The following is a 22440-nucleotide window of genomic DNA, read 5'->3' as shown; positions in this document are numbered from 1 at the left end:
CAGTTATATCACCTGAAAAACGTGTTAAGATGATGATTAGAGAGTTAAAACTTCATCTGGGAGTAATGCCTGTGAAAGGTAAAAGGGGAGAGAAAAGAGAACTGGTCAGGGGAAGCCTTCAAAGTGTGATGCAGATTTGATGCCTATGAAAGGAAAAAAGGAGGAAGCTAGAAGGCGTTCAATGAAGCCAACTTACCAAAAAGTGGCCAGCTGTCCTTTGAGATTTAGGGAGTCAGTGTTAACCTCTGCTGTAGACAGGTACAGGAACTCAGAAGCAGTAATTGCTGACCAGCCTTGCTAAGGGGGAATCCCACCATGCATTACATCCTTCTCTGCCATTGAGGCTCCTCTGTTCATGGACCCATCATGCCAGTGCTGGGATAGCCAACAACAAAATTGTCTAATATCTATTGGCCAAGTAATTTCCTCTACTAGCTTGTGTAATTCTTTGCAGATGGATGATTTCTGATGTGTGCTTACATATGATACAAAGATATTCACACTCTGTATTCATTTTCAATGTCCATCCACCTCAAAAACCACTTTGTAGACTTGCCACACCTCTTCCCCATGCCTTCATGTCTCTGGTCTTCCAATCTTTTCCCTCCAAGGCCCCCAACCAGCCAGATAATTCATTCAACTTTGCCCATAAGCTCATATATATCCTTACCTTGGGACCTTTCTCCTTGTGTACCATTGGGGCCCAGAAAATTATATCCCAAAGTATGGTAATTTGGCATGCTTAGTTCTTTGAACTAAAAGAGATTGGAAGGCCTCAGAAGCAGCTTCAGAAGCAGCATCATGAGTAAGTTCTCTCTGATCTTCTTCTGTCCTTCTGTATCGGGGGAATCAGCCCCCAATATTTCAATGTAGTTTCTTTTCTATTTTCCCTAAGTGTCGGTCAGTCTGAGAAATAAAGAGTAGAGTACAAAAGAGACAAATTTTACAGCTGGGACTCCGGGGGTGACATCACATATCAGCAGGTTCCGTGATGCCCCTTGAACCACAAAACCAGCAAGTTTTTATTAGGGGTTTCAAAAGGGGAGGGGTGTATGAATAGGGAGTGGGTCACAGAGATCACTTGCTTCAAAGGCAATAAAATATCACAAGGGCAGAGAGGCAGAATGAGATCACAAGGCCAGGGCAAAACTAGAATTACTGATGAAGGTCCATGTCCTGCTGGGCACACATTGTCATTGATAAACATCTTAACAGGAAACAGGGTTTGAGAGCAGACAACTGGTCTGACTAGAATTTTGCCTGGCTGGAATTTCCCAATCCTAGCAAGCCTGGGGGCACTGTGGGAGACCAGGGCATATTTCATCCCTTATCAAAAACTGCATAAGACAGACACTTCCAGAGAGGCCATTTTAGAGATTTCCCCCTGGGAATGCATTCTTTCCCCAGGGTTGTTTCTTGCTGAGAAAAAGAATTCAGCGATATTTCTCCTATTTGCTTTTGCAAGAAGAGAAATATGACTCTGTTCTGCCTGGCCCTGTAGGCAGTCAGGCCTTATGGTTATCTCCCTTGTTCCCTGAACATCACTGTTATCCTGTTCTTTTCAAGGTGCCCAGATTTCATATTATTCAAACAAATATGCTTTACAAACAATTTGTGCAGGTAATGCAATCATCACAGGGTCCTGAGGCAACATACATCCTCAGTTTACGAAGATGATGGGTTTAAGAGATTAAAGACAGGCATGGGAAATTATAAGAGTATTGATTGGGGATGTGATAAATGTCCATGAAATCTTCACAATTTATGTTCAGAGATTGCAGTAAAGACAGGTGTAGGAAATTATAAAAGTATTAATTTGGGAAACTAACAAATATCCATGAAATCTTCATGATTTATTTTCTTCTGCCATGGCATCAGCCAGTCCCTCCATTCAGGGTCCCTGATTTCCAGCAACACTTCTGGTTTTTTTTTGCCCTTCTTTCTGCCCTGAGGCAAGTCGTTAAAATAGAATTCCTCTTCCCCAAGGCAGATCATAGAAACTAGAACTCCCCTCCTCCAAAGCAAGCCATAAAACTCAGAAATATTACTCTAAACTTTCCCTGTTGTTCTGTCTTAGACCTGGTCATAAAGAAATTCTCTGACCTGCCTTGTCTGATAGTAGGTCATAAGACTCTCAATCTAGAAGGGTCCTGCCACATACCTGGGAGGAAGGACTACTACACAGAGAGGCCAAGAAGAATTGGAACAAACAGGTCTTTCTGTTCAGATCTCCCCATTAGTCTATTATCATCATACCCTTTTGTCCAATTCCATTTCTACCTGGCTGTCTATTCTTCGTTGAACCTGAGCATAAAAATGGACAGTTTTCCCTGAATATTTAGGTCTTCATTTCTAAATGTTCCCGTGTCATGTAAAACCTAGATTAAATACATTTGTTATGCTTTTCTCTTGTTAACCTGTCTTGTTATAGGAGTGTGGGCCATGACTCTTATGATAGGTGAGTAAAGGTATCATACTTTTCTGCCCCTAAAGGAAAAGTGAATGAACAGTGGTTTGTAAGATTTTCCCTCACCACTATCTTCTAAGGCCACAGCTGAGTGTGATTGTGATTCATCTGATTGTTCATTTTTGGTTTACACCCACATAGAAAGCCTATGCCTCCATAAACAAAAGTAGGTTTTTTTCTTTCTGTAGCTGAATATATGTGGAAATTCACACATATAGATATATGTGTGAACCATGATAGAGAGCTAGTGCAAAAATTGTGGGTAACACAGCCATCTGAACCACTTGCTGAAGTAGTTACTTATGTCATCAGATATTACTCAAGTTTGATTTTTGATATACCTTTTCCATGTCACAATAGATTGCTCCTGAACCCACCTCACTTTGAAACACAGTGGCTTCCATAGAATCCAACTCATGATATGCAGTTCCTGGTGCATGGCCAGTTGATGTCCCCTAGTTGAGTATTTCATCTCTACCATGGCCCAGTAGCACATCAACAGGTAATTTTCAAAAGGCTTGTAACTCTCAGCTGCAAATGACATTGCCTTAGTCCTCAAATTCAAGGTTTGGTATTGTGATTCTCCAGTCATGACTTTTTATAAACTTCATCCTGATCATTTTTTCACCACTGACACCAATGAAAGAAAAGAAAGCAGGAGCAGGATTAGAGAAGAGAGAATATCAGGCAATAACATTCTGTAAAATCCTGATGGGGAGCTTCAGAGAAAACATTGCCCATTAGTGGACCCCCACACTGGGCAGAAATGACTATGTTCTTAGTGTTCCTATCATGCTCAGATATTGCCCAGAGGCTTCCCCAGAAGATTGTAACCTGAGTTTGAAAGCTGAGGGCATCCTCAAATCTGTAATAGCTGAAGGCTGTCAGCTAGTTGTACTCCCAGAAACTGAATGGAAGATTCTTTCTTAAGGGGAGATCCGTGTGATGTAACTCAATGACTGCCACAGAAATACTTTCAATTTTTTACATTAAGTGGTGTGCTATATATAAATTCTGACTCTTTTTATTTAACATTATTTCCATGATAGTATCAATAAGGAAAATGAACTAAAATGGATTTTACTTTACAATGCAAAGTGATTGTATTCTTTAATTTGCTGAGAGTCCTACTTCTATTTTGTTTGAAAATTACCATAAAATTTTGCCAAAGGTATCAAAGGATTTACTTAATATGATATTGGGAAAATATCTATATCTGCAGTGTGAATGGAGATTTGCAGCTGGTATACATGTGAACAGCTTGAGATGAGTACAGCACCGACATCTGAACTTTGACTATTGTTAAGGCTCAGAAAACAATACTGCAAAAGTTTGGTGCTTTGCCATGCTGGGAACTTTGAATTAAAATAGGAAGGCCTGAGAAGCTGCCTCAAAACCAAAGACTTTCTAACCTTCTCTTGTTTTTTCCCTTCACCAAGTACAGGGAGGAACTTTCTCTGCAAATTCCTTATCTGACTAAGAAAACTTCATTCTAAAAGAAGCGCAATTTCCTTAAAATCCCCTCCTTAGGAATTTTATCAAATAACCAGGAAAGACTAACCACCAGAGAAGAGACTAAAAGCCCATCAACATGCCAAGATAGACTTTTCATCTATTATTCTTTTTCTTTTTAAAAATTTTAACAGAGTTTCATTGAGCAAAAAGCAATTTATGAATCTCTCAGTCCCTGAACTACAATAGTTTCAGAGAAGCTCCAGCAAAGCCATATGATGGAAGATTTATGGAGAGAAAAAGGAAAGTGACACACAGAAGATGGACATGAGGTAGAGAAACAGCTGGATTGGTTTTAGCTCAGTGTTTTCCTTATTTGAACTCAATTTGAACAGTTGGCCACCCTTGATTGGTCCAAACTTGGTGATTGGCACAAGAGTAGGTTACAGTCTGTTTACACATCCAGTTATGTTACAGTTCTGCAGAAACCTTTAGGTTGAACTTAAAATATGTAAGGAGGTAGCTTTAGACTAAACTTATTTAATAATTTTCCCCTTTTGGTCATCCTTTCAAATTTGAGAGATAGACCAAAATTTTAGGCATTGATATCACTCTATTACCACCATAAATGTTCTTATTTGGTCTTAAGTCTCACTGGGAAATAGCAGAATGATGGATTTTGTGAAGTGGAAACAAGGACTTAAGGTTATTATTTTTTTAAAGGGTTCGAGTAGAGAGGATCTCCCCCTCTCCCATATAAGAATTTCCTTTTTACAGAAGAAAAACATTGGTCTGTTTTAGGATCTGTTTCCTTAAAGTTTCAGTTCAATTATGTTATATTTAGCATGAATGACACTGCTTTGGTTTGTTCTCATATATAGGAGCCTTGTGCATGAGCTCAGTGCAAAACAATGAACTCCCATAATTTTGTTTCAAAATTCCCCACTTTTAGCCAGGTTCTCACTTAGGTGAGAATATGACAATAACTTAGGGCTTTAGTGCTACCCTCAGTTACCATCATTTTGGGTTTCTTGTTTCAGCACATCATTCATAGATTATGGTGTTCTCATGGTCACACATTTCTTTCAGTTTTTGTCATTTAAAGTTGACAAGACACCATCTAAAATTCTAGAGATGACTGCATGCAAACATTGAAAACTTTTGAGAGGATACAGCACACCAGGGAGACTACTCTTATGACTCTCAGGTGGATAATACCAGAAGTTTGGAGAATGCTCCTGCCAGTGTCCCCACAAACTGAAACCAACTAAAATCAAGTAAATCAAAGAATGAGCCAGATAAAGAGTCTGCTCATTTAAAACAAGCAGCCTGTTCATTAATTCCTTACAACTGAATCTCTGTAATACCCATTGTATTCTTGCATGTGCAATAAGAAGTATCAGCAACTGCACAGAAACTTTTGTTTAGCCAGAAAGTAATCTAAAACAATTCTATTATATTATTTAGCACAACTTTAGAGAGAATTTGAAGTCTGTTGCATAACCATAGCATTTACACTAGAATCTGCTATTGAGCCTATTATGAGAGATACATTTCTAATTATTGCCTCATTTACTCCAAATCATGAAGAAAGAGACCTAATAAATGATACTCATCTGGAAGAGTGAAGGCCTCCTGGCAATTTTCTCTGTAACTTATGATGTGGGTTAAGAGGAGTGGATCAGTGTTCTGTTTCTGACTGACTATAAAGCAGCAAAGGTAGCATTAAAATTTCTTACCCACATTACCCTTCATCTTTCATCTATCAAGGCATAAGCTTGTCCATGAGTGAGAATGGCTGCAAAATTCTTCACAAATAAACATATACCCATGAGTGCACAAAAGAAACCCCCTTCTCAGTTGTTCATGGAGGCATAAGCAAGGGAAATAATTGAGAGATAAGAGTCTCATATTGCAGAAATGTCTTGATCTATGATCTTGGGGAAAAAAGGCTGTCCACATCTAAGATGCTGTCTGCTTCTCAGGAGAAACTTCCTTGGTTAGCTTTACCTTAACATCTCCAATGGGCAATTTGGAGAAGCCCTTCTGAGTTATGAACCCAAGGTTCAAGGTCCCAAAGTTTAGCTGCAGTCTGGGTGGCAAGGGCAGTTTTTCTGTAGTGTCATTCTCAGACTGTCCAATCTCTATGTTCTAGGTAGTGAAGGGCTTGATTGTCCCCACTCAATGGACACTGGAAATCTTTCTTTACCTAGTGAAACTACACTTTAGCATAATGCATTAAAGCCTTGTAGCATTTACTTATATCACAGTTTAGAAATGGAAGGTAAATGAGGTTTTATTTTTAGGTGTATAGGACTTCCAGTGACTTTTATAAAAGGTCAACTTATGTTTTCCAGTCTAAGTGGATCTGATTGTAATCTATCTATAACACCTTTGATCAGGGAAATCCAGTCGATTCAGTTAACTTTGCCTAATGCTATTTTATCTGTAGTACTTTAACTGTTTTATAATTTGTCTAGTGAAGCAAGTACCGCTCTTACTAGAGATATCTCCAGGAATGCTCCATGAGGAAAAACACATTTTCCAGTAACGTTTTAGATATTGTTTTAACATCAGCCCTCTTGCATGGGAAAGCTGTTATACAATCAGAAAACATGCATTGAAAATGACAATTGAATGCAATTTCTCTATAAATGTTTAAATGTCAATCAGATAGCAGAAATGTACCTAAAGTTTTTATTGTCTTCCCAGGATTATGGGTTTGAAAAACAAAATTTTGGTCATAACAGTCACCACACCCACCCACCCCCACATATATATTTAATTTGAATTATTTTATCTCTTCTGTTATAAATCATGGAATGCAGAGCTTCTAATAATGAAAGACCCAGGCTCTCCATGAGTCCACACTTAACATTGGACTTAAAGCCTCTTAAATACCAATTTTGTTTATCCAATTTAGGTGCATAGAACTGTTTATTGCATGGGTTGTCATGAGTAATTTGACTTGAACCATGGAGTTAATTCCAATTGCATATCTAAACAATTTCAGTATTGGCTGATTTAGCACAAAAATCCGGCAAAGAATTTTCTTAATATTCAATTAATTTTTGTGCTGTTTGGGTTAGTAGTTTTATAAAGCAATCAGTCTCTTCATTAGGGTTCTGAGAATTCTTACCCAGTTGAAATGATATGATCTTAAAGTTATCAGAAACTTATATTCAAGAGTGCTTGTCAGGCTGGGTGTAGAGGCTCATGCCTATAATCCCAGCAATTTGGGAGGACAAGGCGGGTGGATCACTTGACGCCAAGAGTTTGAGAGCAGTCTGGTCAACATAACATGCCATTTCCACTAAATAATAATAATAATAATAATAATAATAATAATAAAATAGCCAGGTGTGGTGGCACATACCTGTAATCCCAGCTGAAGCTGAGGCACGAGAATTGCTTGAACCTGGAAGGCAGAGGTAGCAGTGAATAGAGATCATGCCACGGCACTCCAGCCTGGGTGACAAAGGGAGACTCTGTCTCAAAAAAAGGAAAAAAAATGCTTGTTACAGTTCTTTCTAACCTTTCATGAGCCTCCTTGAAGACACCATACTCTAGGATTTTGCTTGGTTCTAACACTTTCACAAACTGCATCAGAATTAAGCAATTAACTATGGAAATTGACTTCAAATGAGCATACAGACAACTGACAAAGAAATTCATTATTTCTGTGGCCTACAATAATTTAACACAATTAACAATAATTATAAGTGATACCATATACCCAGATATATCAGAATTTTAGGACTCCCACACAATATTGGCACATATCATATATTCATAAAAATATAACTCAAAGTTTAAACATCATCTTTTGTTTGACAATGCTTCCCATGTAATTTAACATATCAAATAATCCTGTTTATATCTTTTTTTGCTTCAAGGGCCCTCTGTAGCATCCCCAAGTTAAAGGCTGGAAAACAAGACTTAATTTTGAAGCTGACATTTGATTTGTTGAAGCCTGTCAAATATGTCAAAGATTTAAAATACTTGACCAAAATAAAATCACAGGTCACTGTAAAATGGCAGTCATTAATTTAGCCAAAGTGATTATTAACACATTTTAAAAAGCAAAAACCTTTATTCTTTGATAGAAAGGAGACTCAGTTTTCAAAACAATCAAAAGACCTGAGAAAAATATCATGAGACAGAATCTGTTTCTTTTTCTCTCCTATCTTTTGCTCTTTTTTTTGCAGTTTACTCAAAAAGTGAACAAAATATTTTAGAATTTCTTATTACTACCACATGACATTTTTGTTCAAAAGAGAAAACCGAATTTTAATCTTTAAAAATTTTACCTTAGTTATTTATTTAACAGGGTCTCAGTATGTTGCCCAGGCTGGTCTCAAACTCCTGGGTTCAAGTGATCCTCCTGCCTTGGCCTCCCAAAGTGTTGGGATTACAGGTGTGAGCCACCACGCTAGGCCCCAAATTTTGCTTTTGTGTTAGTGTATTATCAATAGTAAAGCTAATTTTAATAAAACTTTATAAATAAATACATCACCTTTTGACCACACAAGATTTCCATACATCCTTTATAGTTGTTTAGGGTTTTTTTTCCTCTTCTCAACTTTCTATATTCAGTTAGTTTTATCTGTGTATTTCTATTCCTTCAATTTGAAACAACCTTTAAATAACTCTTAAACTAGACAAAAGTAGTTTTTCCGCAACATGCATTTTCATGCCTTTACAACTTTCTTCACCAAAAGCATATCTTGCTTGCATTTATATACTCTGTATAAAGAATTCTCTCATTTCTAGTCATTTTGATTGTATCTAATGACAATGATAACTCTTAGGAACCCTAATTTATAGTGAAAACCCTATGAAGATATTTTGAACTGTCTTATACCAGTATTTGTGGATGAAAACCATATTGTAATTATTAAGAAATTATTTGCTTAAACTATTGTTCATTAACAGATATAAATGTTGTGCCCAGACGAGTTAGAGAAAACGCCACACTTTGAGACGAATTAAGAGTCCTTTATTAGCTGGCGACCGAGAGACGGGCTAACGCTCAAAGTTCTCTCGGCCCCAAGGAAGGGGCTTGATTAACTTTTATACCTTGGTTTAGGAAGGGGAGGGGGGTTCTAGTTAAAACAATTTTACAGAAGTTAAGTAGTCAAAAAGTTAAAAAGATAAATGGTTACAGGAAAGTAAACAGTTCCAGGTGCAGGGGCTTTAAGACTATTACAATGTGATAGACGCGGGGCTTTGGGCGTTATCAATCAGACAAATTCTTGGGGACTGCGGATATAGCTTGCCACAGTATCTTATCAGTTAATTGCATTCTTGGATGTGCTGGAAGTCAGCTTGCACAAGTTAAGTCCTTGAGGAAGGGACTGCCAGTGAAAGAGCCAAGATGGAGTTTGTCTGGTTCTCTTAGCTAAGGGAGAGTCTATTCAGGTGGAAGCAAGGCTAGGTGAAAAAGGAAAAAACAAGGTAGGGTATTACATTCCCCACTTGTGTTTTTGGGGAATCAAATCATTGATTCTTCAGGCATGACAAAGGGGTTATATTGAGTCCTAAGATGCATAAGTTTGACAGAAGCTATGCGCTATTTTACAAAATTAAGAAACCAATTTAATATACAAGGCCCAAAAATTAAACTTAATAATATGATGAGGAGAGGTCCAGCTAACCCACTGATTAAAGTAGTTAGCCAGGGGTTCCAGTTGAACATGCTTTGATACCAGGGGATGTTATTTTCTTGTTCCTGTTGGCACCTATCTAGATTTTCTCAAACTTTTTGGAATGTATCTTTTATGACTTCAGATTGGTTGGCATAGAAGCAACAACTTTCTGCTAGAGCTGCACATAATCTACCTTGAGAAAGGAATAGTAGATCTAAGCCTCAGTGGTTCTGAAGTACTACTTCAGCCAGAGATTCTACCTGGGAGTGTAGTATATCTATGGCAGACTGGAGGTTACTTAAATCAGCATCCACCTGTTGAGACAGGGACATTAGTCCAGTCTCTTCTTGAACCAGGGAAGCTGTACCAATGGCTGCTGATCCAGCTATGCTAAGACCAGCCAAGAGGGGAACAAGAAGTGGGGCAGCTCGGTGCTTCCTGGGATATAGTTCTGGGGGAGTGATGAGGAGTTGTCCTTCTGGTCCACTGTACGTGTATACCTGGGGAAGAACATGAACTAACACGCGCAAGAGAGGTCCTGGTTCAGTTCCATAAATGCAGTGAGTGAGACCTGAGGTGCAGGCCAACCAGGTATTGTTAGGCGCTTGGTAAGAGACTGAGGTACTTATGGAACTAAGCAGGGACTGATTACACATAGCCTGAAAAGGAGAAGCAGACAAGTTATACCCAGTACTAATCAGACAGGAAGCATTTCCAGACACATCTCCTAGTGTGAGACCTTGGCGTCATGTATGACAAGATAGAGGGCCATGTTTAAGGGTGGCTTCTACTCCTAATCCTACATAATAAGGGGGTTTTGCTTTTAAACATAGCCAACAATCTTGGGCTAGTTTAGGCTAGGTGAGGTTAAGGAGATGGTGTACTCCATCTAGTATAATCATAAGGCTGGGTTGAAGATGATGTCCTTGTAGCTGGGGCTTAGGAACTAAGAATGGTGGAGGAACAGTTAAATCAACTTTGTCAGGGTGTTTCTGGAACCTAGGGTCACCTAGATCAGTTAAAGGCCCAATTGGCTTAGGTAGGCTCCATGAGACCAAAATTTTTTCTTGAATGGTGAACATAGTTCCAACATCAATTCCTGGGATATAAAGCCTCAATCCCCATGACATGCCATAATACCACTGAGCTGAATTAGGGCCATGAATAGTTGTAGTAAGAGGATTACAATTCCTTTTAGTACATGATTTAGGATGAGAAGCACGACTTATGGAAAGAGTTGAAGATCTAGTTGATCCCCCCAGAGTAGGTAGCTAAAGTTACACATGTCCAATCAGGGCAGAAAAACTGGTAAGTATCTCGACAGCTAGCATCAGGGTGATTTCCAGGACAGAGGTAAAAGTCAACATTTTGGAGTCCTTTTTCTGCACCTTTGGAGTTTCCACATCCAGTTTGGCTCTCAGAGTGTTCAAATCCTGCTGCAAGGTCGACACTTCCTGCTCCTATGACTGGTAAGTTGTATTGTTCTTCATGGGTGTGAGCTGGCTCTGGGAACAGTGCACATAAATCAACTGCAAAGGTGACTTCCTTGCAAGTACCGGCCCTCCAAGTAGTGTTGGTGAATACACATCCTGTTGTGAAAGAGGTGAGGAGGAAGGAGTAGGAAGGCACAGAGGACATAATAGGTGAAAACAAACAGGAGAAGTAAATAAAAAGAATTAATCTAACAGTTTCATCTGACTTAGGCGCAGTTTTAAGGGGCCTGATCCAGGCTTGGGGACCCATGTTTCTAGTTGGGCTCTGTTGGCCTTTTTGATGTGGGAGTGATGAATCCAAGCAGGAATTCCATCCACCTTCAGAGCTGTTGGCATCATGAGGATGATGGTGTGAGGTCCCTTCCAAGCAGGAGTGAGTGCTTCTCTCTGGAACTTTTTAACAAACATCAGGTCACCTGGCTGGAATGAATGGCAGGGCCCCATCTGGTCAGGAACTCGGTTGGGATGGGCTTCTCGAACAAGTGGCAGAATGATATCTTGTACCTGTTGGAGAGACTGTAGGTACTGCAATAAATTTCCTTGTGATATTTCTGCCCAATGGACATCTCTTAGCTTAGGCAAGATAGGCGGTGCCCCTCGATACATGATTTCAAAAGGTGAGAACCCAGCCCAATAAGGGATACACCTTACTCTAAGTAGGGCTAAAGGGAGGAGACTTACCCAATTTTCACTGGTTTTTAAGATTAATTTTGTAAGAGTGTTTTTAGGGTGCAGTTCATGCGTTCTACCTGCCCAGAGCTCTGGGGTCGATAGGCACAATGGAGCTTCCACTGAATGTTTAATGCCCTACTGACTGACTGAGCTATGGATGAGGTGAAGGCAGATCCATTATCAGACCCTATGGCAGCAGGCAGCCCATATCGAGGGATGATTTCATTGAGTAAAAACTTAACTACCGTATTGGCAGTTTCGTTTTTGGTAGCAAATGCCTCAGTCCATCCAGAGAAGGTGTCTACTAGTACTAAAAGGTATTTGTAACCAGCCCGGTGTGGCTTTACTTCTGTAAAGTCAATTTCCCACTTGTCTCCTGGTGAGTTTCCTCGGAGACAGTGACCTGGGCTGGGTTTAGGACCTTGCTTGGCATTTACCTGGGCGCAGGTTGTGCACTGGAAAATTGCTTGATCTGTTAGGCCTTGTAGACGGGGGATCTTAAAGCGGCTCCGGAGGAGCTGGGCTAATTTTGTCCCACCTAAATGGGTGGTAGAATGTAGGTGACTGATTAAAGTTTCTCCAAGAGCCTGGGGTATGAAGATTCTAGAGTCAGGAAGAATCCACCAACCTTTCTGATTTTTATTTGCTTCAAGATATGAAGCTAATTTTTCTTCTTCTGTTGAGTACATGGGGTTGTCAGGCAGATCTGGCTGTGGAAAAGAAACTGCAGGCAGCAGGTTGATAGGCGTGACTGAAAGTCACGCTGCTTCCTGAGCTGCTGAATCAGCTTTCTGGTTACCACGGGCAATGGCTGTGTTTTCTTTTTGATGTCCTTTACAATGGATTACAGCCACCTGCTAAGGGAGCCACACGGCTTCAAGCAGGGCTAGAATTTCCTCTTTGTTCTTGACCATTTTTCCTGCTGAAGTGAGTAACCCCCATTCTTGGTAGATGGCTCCATGTACATGTACAGTAGCGAAAGCATACCTGCTGTCAGTGTAAATGTTAATACGTTTATTCTTACCCCATCGGAGAGCTTGGGTGAGAGCGATCAATTCAGCTTTCTGTGCTGAGGTGTTCGCTGGTAAAGCCTGAGCCCACAACACATCTGTCTGTGTGGTAACAGCTGCACCAGCCTTTCGTACTCCCTGCTCAAGGAAACTGCTACTGTCTGTAAACACAGTGGCATCTGCCTTTTCCAGGGGCACATCCTGAACATCTGGCTGCCAGTTTCAGTATTTTCTAACAGTTCTTGACAGTCATGGATAGGTATAGTGGAATCTGCATCTGGGAGCAGGGTAGCAGGATTTAAACACCTTGTGGGAGTGAAAGTCAAACGAGGCTGATCCAACAGTAAACCCTGATATTGTAAGATGCGAGCATTTGACATCCATTTAGCAGAAGCACTTCATAGTAGAGTCTCTACAGCATGAGGAGCTGTAAGGGATAAATTCTGGCCCAGAGTTAACTTATCAGTCCCTTGGACTAGGCTTGCTGTAGCCGCCATGGCTCACAGGCAACTTGGCCATCCAGAGGCCACAGGATCCAGCCTCCTAGATAAATAGGCTACTGGGCGTCTCCAAGGTCCTAGAGTCTGGGTAAGCACCCCCTTAGCAATTCCCTGGCTTTCATGGACAAACAGGTGAAATGGCTTTGAGATATTTGGGAGGGCTAAAGCAGGGGCTTCAGTTAAAGCCTTTTTTAAGTTTTGAAAAGCCTGTTCTCCGGTGTCTGTCCAAATTAGTGGGCTGCTACTTCTTGTAGCAGTATACAAGTGCTTTGCAATCTCCGCAAACCCCAATATCCAGAGGCGACAGTATCTCATGGCCCTGTCAATCATCAGGCTCCTCCGTTGTGGGCAAGGTGAGGAACTTTTTCTTTTCTGATTTTTCTTGTGGCAGTAGTGGGCATTCCTTTTTCCAGTGCCCAGTCTGCTTGCAATAAGCACATTGGTCTTTTTCTAGAGGGGCCTGTTCACCTTCTTTACCTTTCTGGTGGGAACCCGAGGTTCCTTGGCCATTTTTCTGGAATGGGTGCCTTTCCTTTCTGCTCTCCTGGAAAGCCATCACCAAGATTTTTGCTTGTCTTTTGTATGCTTTATCAGCGGCTTTTTCAGCTGCCTGTGTTGCTTGTTTCTGTTTTTCGTACTCTCGATTGTCAAAAACCTTCTGGGCTATTTCTAAAAGCTGAATGATATTCATCCCAGCAAATCCCTCCAGTTTCTGGAGCTTTCTTTCTAATATCTGGGGCTGCCTGAGCCACAAATACCAAATTAATAGCATGACTATTTTCAGGAGCTGCTGGGTCAAAAGGGTTATAAATCCAATAAGCCTCCTGGAGATGTTCTAAAAACGCTCCTGGTGGCTTATCAGGCCCCTGGACAACTTCAGTTGTCTTAGACAAGTTTATGGGTTTCCAAGCAGCTCCTTTAATACCCGCAAGAAGATACCAGCGGAAATCATCCAAAGCTCTCCTTCCACTTGAGGAATTTGGGTCACAATTTGGCAGGGTAGAGGGAAAAACCTCCTCAAGGAGGTCTCTAGCTTCCTCCTCTGGCCAATTGGCTGATTCAAGGAAGTGCTTTCTGGCCTTTCTTTGGATATGCTCCATCTCCTCAGAGGTAAAGAGAGTTAAAAGGAGCTGTTGGCAGTCATCCCAGGTGGGCTGATGGGTCCGGAGTACGGACTCCATCAGTGAGGTCAAAGCCTGGGGCTTTTCAGAGAAGGGAGGATTATGGGTTTCCCAATTATACAAATCAGAAGTAGAAAAAGGGACATAAACCAAGAAGGGGGCTGAGCGCTCATCACCCAGAGGGACTTGTGCCTCTCTCATTGGTAGTAGAGGGGTTATTTCCTCCCACGGTGGCCGCAGTTGAGAGGCAATGGGTGGCGAGCCCACAGGGGATGTTGTCAAGGAGACATGGGACGACCCTAGGGGGGCAGGTTGGTTGTAAGGCAGTGGGACTGGGTGAGGGAAACTCTCCTCTTCTTCAGAGGGAGGCAATACAGGGGGAGCTGAACTGGCTGAGGGTCAAGACGCAAATGTGGCCTGGCTCAGGAGGACTTTGGAGGTGGAGTTGCGAATGGCACATGAACAGAGCCATGGAGGATTCCTGACAAAACTTAACCATTGATCTATATAGGGAAACTGATCAGGGTGGCCGGGAGCTTCGGTAACAACCCGCCACATGGCTTGAACAATTGTAGGATTCAATGACCCTTCAGAGGGCCACCCAACTCCAAACTTTGGCCATTCTACTTCACAGAGTGTCCGGAGCTTGCCTTTCTTAAGGCGGACTCCGTAATCCTCTGAGAAAACAAGAGAAAAATTTTTCAGCATACACTGGAGGGGGCTCCAACATTTACAAGGCTGGGATGAGGAGTTTCCCATTTTTTTTAAGGCAATTTAGCAGAATTTGAGCTGAGATATCAGATCCAACACGGACAGAGAAACTCACTCCCTGGGGGGCTGGAGTATCGGAAAAACAGAATTAACATAACCAGAAAGAACAGAAAAACCACAACAGCTAATATCACTTGCCACATTGTTGTAGCTTTAAAATTGAGGGAGGGGGACTAGGGGCCAGCCAGAGTTCTCTTGGGTCAGTTGGATTTAGGTGTTCTCCCTCTCTTTCTTTCTCTAGACCAGTACCCTAAATACCTTTGATGTCTCCATGACTCAAAGGCATATAGCTCAAATTCAGCTTTTTCTTTTAAGGGTTGAAGGAGTGAGAGCAGAGCCAAGTCCTGGAGATGCTGAACTTGCTGTTGCACCAGAAAACGAGATGTGTGGGGTAGGGGGCAGGGATGAGGGGGAAAGGGACCACTCAGGTCATTTTTAAGATGGGAGAGTAGCCACAGGTGAACAGACTAGGAGTCTAAAGGAAGTAAAGCATGACGGGCATAGGTTTCCCTACACAGTGTTCTATTTAAGGGCACAGGAAAAGTTACAGAATGACAAAAAAGGTGAGCAAGGAAATCTGCAGGTTGGCTGTTTTGAACCCACCACTGGTTTAATCTAGAGGAGGTCCAATCACTTGGACCTGGGGTATGGCAATCTACATGCCCACAACCTCCATGGTGCCAGAAATTCCAATCAGACGAATGTTCTTCACACTCATTCCCGTAACAACACCTGACTTGCCTCTGGCAGAAAAGACAAGACTGTGGTGGCCAGCCTAAATGACTGATGAGAAATTTAACCTCTTGTGAAAAAAAATCAGCACTAAGGACCTTGAAGAAGTTTTTACCCAGATGTCTTGGGCAATACCGATGTCCTGACATGCAAAACCTTGACAACCACTAAACAAGACAATAAACACTAAACAGAACAATAAACATAAAACAAACAATTTGACCCTAGGGCATGTAAACAGTTTTGACAGTTTTTTCCTTTTTGTTTTTTATTTTAGACAGACAAGGGGAGGGGGTCCCATGATGGGATCAGTCAGATGCCCGCCTGGCCGCTCCCCTGAGGGGACTTGGGCTCCTCTTAGCATTGGCAGGCCGGTATAAACCCCTGGCTTGAATCGAGCTATGCCCGGTGCTGCCTTAAGCCTTATGAAGTCACCACGGAACTGCAGGTGGGGGCCCTCTTGAACTCCGTAGCTTTTGCCATGGAGCTACAAACTGGAAGACAAATGCAAGCCTTTGTCCTCCCACATCCACACACCATTCACACAGAGTTTATAACAGTTGTTTTGTTTTGTTTTGTTTTGTTTCCTCTTTCCCAGAGATTCTCCAGGAAACCTGAACAAGAGAAAGATGAGAGATAGAAAAAGAGAGAGAGAGAGAGACTGAGACCGGTCTGCCAGAAACCAAGGCTCAGCTCCCCAGCGTCCTGGGTCTTGAGCTGAGTCAAGGGAGGGTCCTTCCCACCCAAACCAAGACACAAAGGCGCCTACCAGAAAACCAAGGCTCAACCCACTAGCATCCCAGAGTAATGGGCTGAGTCAAAAGAGGGATGCCCTTATCAGGGCCTCTTCCTTCTTACCAGAAACAAAGTCAAACCTGACCTACCTGACCCCGAGGTCAGAAGCTGAGGACTCAGATATTGAATTTTAGGGCACTCACACTGTAGTCAATCTGCTCTCCTCTGGAAGACAGTCACTCTTCAGGGACCTGAAAATTCTTTCCTCAGGTGGCACCCCCCTCTCCGAGACAGCCGTCCTTCTAGGGGAGCCCGGAGCAAGACCAGCTCTCGCCCGGTGGTGTTAATATCTCACTGGGGCCTCCAAAATGTTGTACCCAGACGAGTTAGAGAAAATGCCACAATTTGAGACAAATTAAGAGTCCTTTATTAGCCGGCGACTGAGAGATGGGTAACGCTCAAAGTTCTCTCAGCCCCGAGGAAGGGGCTTGATCAACTTTTATACCTTGGTTTAGGAAGGCGGGGGTCTAGTTAAAACAATTTTACAGAAGTTAAGTAGTCAAAAAGTTAAAAGGATAAATGGTTACAGGAAAGTAAACAGTTCCAGGTGCAGGGGCTTTAAGAATATTACAAGGTGATAGACATGGGGCTTAGGGCATTATCAATCAGGCGAATTCTTGGGGACTGTGGATATAGCTTGCCACAGTATCTTTTCAGTTAATTGCATTCTTGGATGTGCTGGAAGTCAGCTTGCACAAGTTAAGTCCTTGAGGAAGGGGCTGTCAGTGAAAGAGCCAAGATGGAGTTTGTCTGGTTCTCTTAGCTAAGGGAGAGTCTATTCAGGTGGAAACAAGGCTAGGTGAAAAAGGAAAAAACAAGGTTGGGCATTACATAAATATATATAAAAATATATTTAGCTTTTCTGTATCATATAAAAATAAGATGTCAAAATATATAAACTTATATAAGCATATAAACTTAATCAATGTTTTAGTATTTTAACTTACTTGCAAATGACTGAGATATTTCATGGTTATCCCTTATTTAATTTAAAGTAAAAGAATTTTGAAACTATGATGCAAGTACCCTCCCTAAAGTCTTCCCCAGTCATCCTGGGTCTCAAGTAGCCATGTGGCACCAAAGATGGCTATGAAGGGCAGGGCCTCTCTGAGTCCTGAATTTACATAACAGATGCAAAACTCAAGACAGACAGCAGAGCTGTGAAGATGAAGCCTGGAAGATCAGACCCAACCCAGAAGACCCAGGAGGCAAAGCTGGGGCAGAGAAGGGACCATATGGGGTTTGGGTCTGCCTTGTAGCTGTTCTCACCATGGCCACCTATTCATGTTACCAGTGGAAGGTATCTGAGAACTAGTGGTGAATCTTTACAGGTCTGCAGCAAGCAAGAAAGAATGAATGACTGAGGGGCATAAGGCAGAAAAAGAGACTGAGGCAAGTTTCAGAAGAGGAGGGGAAGTTTATTTTAAAAAGCTTTAGAACAGGAAAGAGGAAAGTATGCTTGGAAGAAACCCAAGCAGGCATGTGAAGGTCAGGTGCAGTGTTTAATCTTGATCCTAGGACTTTATAGGCTGACCCCTCTCCCATGATTCTTCTCTTAGGGTGGGCTGCCTGCATGTGTATGCCCTTCTTATGCTTGGGAAATGAGCATATGCAGTTTGTTTAGGAGGCTGTATGCATGTCCATCTGAACCTTTCTTCCCTTCTCTAATGGTGTGTCCCCAGAAGGTCATACTCTGCCATTTTGTCTCTTAATGCACATGCCTGGGAAGTTGCTTCTTCCTCGCATCTGTGTTCAATTAACACTTTAGCACGATAAATGTGAACCATTAGGAAATGGCCTTTCCCTGGCACCACTGCCAATTTATCACTTTTAGAGAGGGAATGTGATAATTGCTGAACCACCACTCAACATTCCTAGTGGGTGGGAGAGAGCTCTGTCCTGCCCCACTCATGCCTGTCTAACTACATGTAACATCCAGATTCATGAATTCAGAGGCTCAAAACAAAAAACGCAAGCTCACAGTCAAATCAAGAAGTACTGAATTATGTTTAACTGAAAATGTTGAAGTGGTCCCTATTTTACCAACAATTTAAAAACTAGCTTCATTTGCCAAACGTTATCATATGCACATAACACATAGACATAGAGACACAAAGACAGAAGCAGATCTTATAGTTTTCATAAAAGATTCTTATTTGCTGGCTTTTAAATAGTTTTTTTTTCTCCATTCAGACTATCATTCTTCCAATTACATGTTTTATTGCCCTAAACAATTGTCAGGGAGGCAGCTTTAAATTTATGTCTCCAAAGATGGGACTCCTGTGAAACAAGGTAGAATATTGATATCTCAAAGGCACAGAACTTAGATCTGAACAAAGGCAAGGTCTGTTATGTAAACTTTAAAGCATTGTCTTCCCCATAGTTGAAGTTCCTAGTGGGTTAGATGCAGAAACAGAGATGCTCTTACAAATGGAGATTTCCTGTAAAGATATAAATTTATTTTACTAAAGGACTTCAAGACAGCTAGGTAAATTCCAGAAAGGTGTATTTTAATTTATTGGGTCTTTTTAATATAGCTGTTTCTTAACTAAAATTACTGAGTTCAGGGTAGAGTTCTTTAAGCAATAGGGCAGAGAAAGCATTCTCCATGGCTGATTCAGCATGGATAGATCTAAGAAGGAAGTAAGCATACTTACCTGAGGGCCTCCCTTTTATAAACACTTTATCTACAAAAGCTTTCTTTTTCCCTTCAAGGCAGGATAGTAACTAAGCCAAAAGATTAGCAGATTAAATTTTTCTTATCAATTTGTCACTTAAGCTTTTTGTTTACCTTTCATAGTCTTTTTTGAAAAGCAGTAACAGCATTGAAATACTTTTAGAAGCTTCTGCACATCAATAGGCATCGTTGGATGAGACTAATTTCAGAGCCCTTATTTTCAAATGAACTTCTGAAAGTGCAGTGTTGTTCATTTGAAACATTCCATTATAACTTTAAGTTACCATTAATAAGATTTCACCATTTCTGTAAGTGTTTGCTGCTTCTAGGGCCTAATACGTATGCATCTACAAACTGGTACTCAGTTCTTCAGAAATTAAGGAACTCATTTTTACTTGAATCTTGACTTTGGTTCTCAGATCCCCTTGATCAAATTAGGCAATGATTTTTCCCTACCTAAGTATGCAAGACAAATAAACAAAGGGAGTAGAACATAAAAATCCCTATGAATTTCCAAAACCTGGATTTTACACGCTCTGCAATATTGCTGTTGACTAGCAGTTTCTGTCTGACCCAGTCAGACATAAGAGGCCCCTAATGGATCCAAGCCAGTTAATTATTGGATCCAGTCTGATTCTGGACCCAGTCCAGCTTCTGTTATGACTTCCAAACCCAGTTTGGATCTCAAATGTGTTCAAACTCAGATAGCTCAACACACAAATCTGTGAAGCTTTGGAACCTGAGAGAGAACTTACTGATCCAGTTGCTATGAGAAAGCAGTGGACACAATGGTACATTGCTTGGTCACTTGTTGCTCCTAGGGGTTACTAGAAGCTTTATTTCAGATCCCATTTCTGATGCCATCTACTAAGAAAAACCTTAGACGAATAACATTTAACAGAGTTGAATTGAGCAAAGAACAATTCAAGAATCAGGCAGCCCCTGAACCAGAATAGGTTCAGAGAGGCTCCTCATTTATTCTTCTGAAAGCAACTTTGAGAGATTACCTAGGAGTCTTTAACTGCATAATAAGACAACCTTCATTCAAAGTAAAGTTTTACTCCTCACTTTTGTGCAACCTCCCTGCCAAGCTCAGAACTTTGTCCCAGGCCATTGTTCTTTGGGTTTATTCATTTTACCTAAAATTTTTTTACTACCCCTCTAAAATTACCAATAGCCCCCAATTTCCTCTTCCCTATGTATAGGGTATTTAGGCTTCAACCATCTAGCTCTTTTTGGAGTAACGTATTTGTGGGACTCCCATGTTCATATGCATATTAAAAAATTTGTATGCCTTGGCTGGGCACGGTGGCTCATGCCTGTAATCCCAGCACTTTGGGAGGCTGAGGTGGGCAGATCACGAGGTCAGGAGTTCAAGACCAGCCTGACCAATATGGTGAAACCCCGTATCTACTAAAAATACAAAAATTAGCCAGGCATGGTGGCACGTTCATGTAGTCCCAGCTACTCGGGAGGCTGAAGCAGGAGAATAGCTTGAACCTGGGAGGTGGAGGTTGCAGTAAGCCAAGGTTGCACACCACTGCACTCCAGCCTGGGTGACAGAGAGAGACTCTGTCTCAAAAAAAAAAAAAAAAAAAAAAAAAGGGAAGAAAAGTTTGGGATAGGAGTTTTAAAAAGGCCGGGCATGGTGGCTCACACCTGTAATCCCAGCACTTTGGGAGGCTGAGGAGGGTGGATCACGAGGTCAAGAGCTCGAGACAAGCCTGGCCAATATGGTGAAACCCCATCTGTACTAAACATACAAAAATTAGGCTGGAGTGGTGGTGCACACCTGTAATCCCAGCTACTCAGGAGGCTGACACAGGAGAATCACTTGAATCTGGGAGGCGAATGTTGCAGTGAGCTGAGATCGTGCCATTTCACTCTAGCCTCGGCAATAGAGTGAGACTCCATCTTAAAAAAAAATTATATGTCTTTCTCTCCTTTTGATCTATGTATTGTCAGTCTTTCAGTGGGTAGAGAGGAAGATTTTACTCTGCACACTATGTAATGGTGGTAATTTCTAAGTGACATTTTGATCCAATAAAGGGAAGGTTATATTGTAGGGTGACCGACATATGGAGGTCATCATGATTATAATGAGCCCAGAAAACCTAGGGTTACTAGTGATTTCTTAATTCTCTTGGCCCTTTGGACCCAAGCCCAGCTGAGAAGGAAACCCCTTAAGGTTGCTTTTCTGATCTTATTTTTTATCTTTACACATGAGTCACTGAAAGGAATCTTTATTAGGAGCCATTCTTTATTATAGGACATGGAAGGAAATGCTATCGGTTACCTCATGTGCTGTAAACTTCTGCCGGAAACATGGCTCTTGAAAGAGAGAAGCTGAAACCTACCCTTAGTCTGAATTAAGAAAAGACAAAGAGAGAAAGGAAATCAGAAACAATTTTCTGCCTAGGATAAAAAGGAAGAAAAAAGTCTTTAAAATGGGCAATGGTACTCTGGGAATAAAAGCATAAAAGAAGACAACACCTGGGTGCTCAGACAGGGAATAGAATTTTACAGCAGCTATTAGCCCATGCCAAAGAAGAGCTGAAGAAGGATTTCAACAAAAACCCAAAGGCAATATTTTTCCCTTGATATATCCTCGTTATGATTCCATGTGTAGAATATGGTGATTTGGTTTCCTTGGGAGGTGTGACTCCTTAAGGTAAGGCCAGTTTTGTTGCTGGGTGATTAGGTCTGCCAGGTGTTGCCAGAGGAATAAGCTAATACCATTCATTTACTAAATATTTACATACTCAATAATTTCAAGTTATTGTCTTAAGGATTAAGAAAAGATGCACAATTTACATGCTTTTGAGATGATATTAATCTACTATTGACATTGTCATCTGTTTGGGAATCATTTATTTCTCCATAGACTCTGAGTGGTCTTGCAGGATGAAAGACATGGAAAAGTGAATGAGCGTCTATGCAAAGGGCATCTCTTCATTCAGTTCTTTGCTCAGATATCACCTCCTCAGGGATGGCCAATTGCTCTTTATTCTCTTACTCTGTTTAGTTTTGTTGGGACCCAGGACACACTACTCCAAAATACAACTGTAGGAGACCAGAAACCCCAAAATATACTTCTTTGGC

This window comes from Pan troglodytes, chromosome 5 (assembly GCF_028858775.2).
Source record: "Pan troglodytes isolate AG18354 chromosome 5, NHGRI_mPanTro3-v2.0_pri, whole genome shotgun sequence".
Lineage (NCBI taxonomy): Eukaryota > Metazoa > Chordata > Mammalia > Primates > Hominidae > Pan > Pan troglodytes.
Note: the sequence above shows the minus strand (reverse complement) of the source record.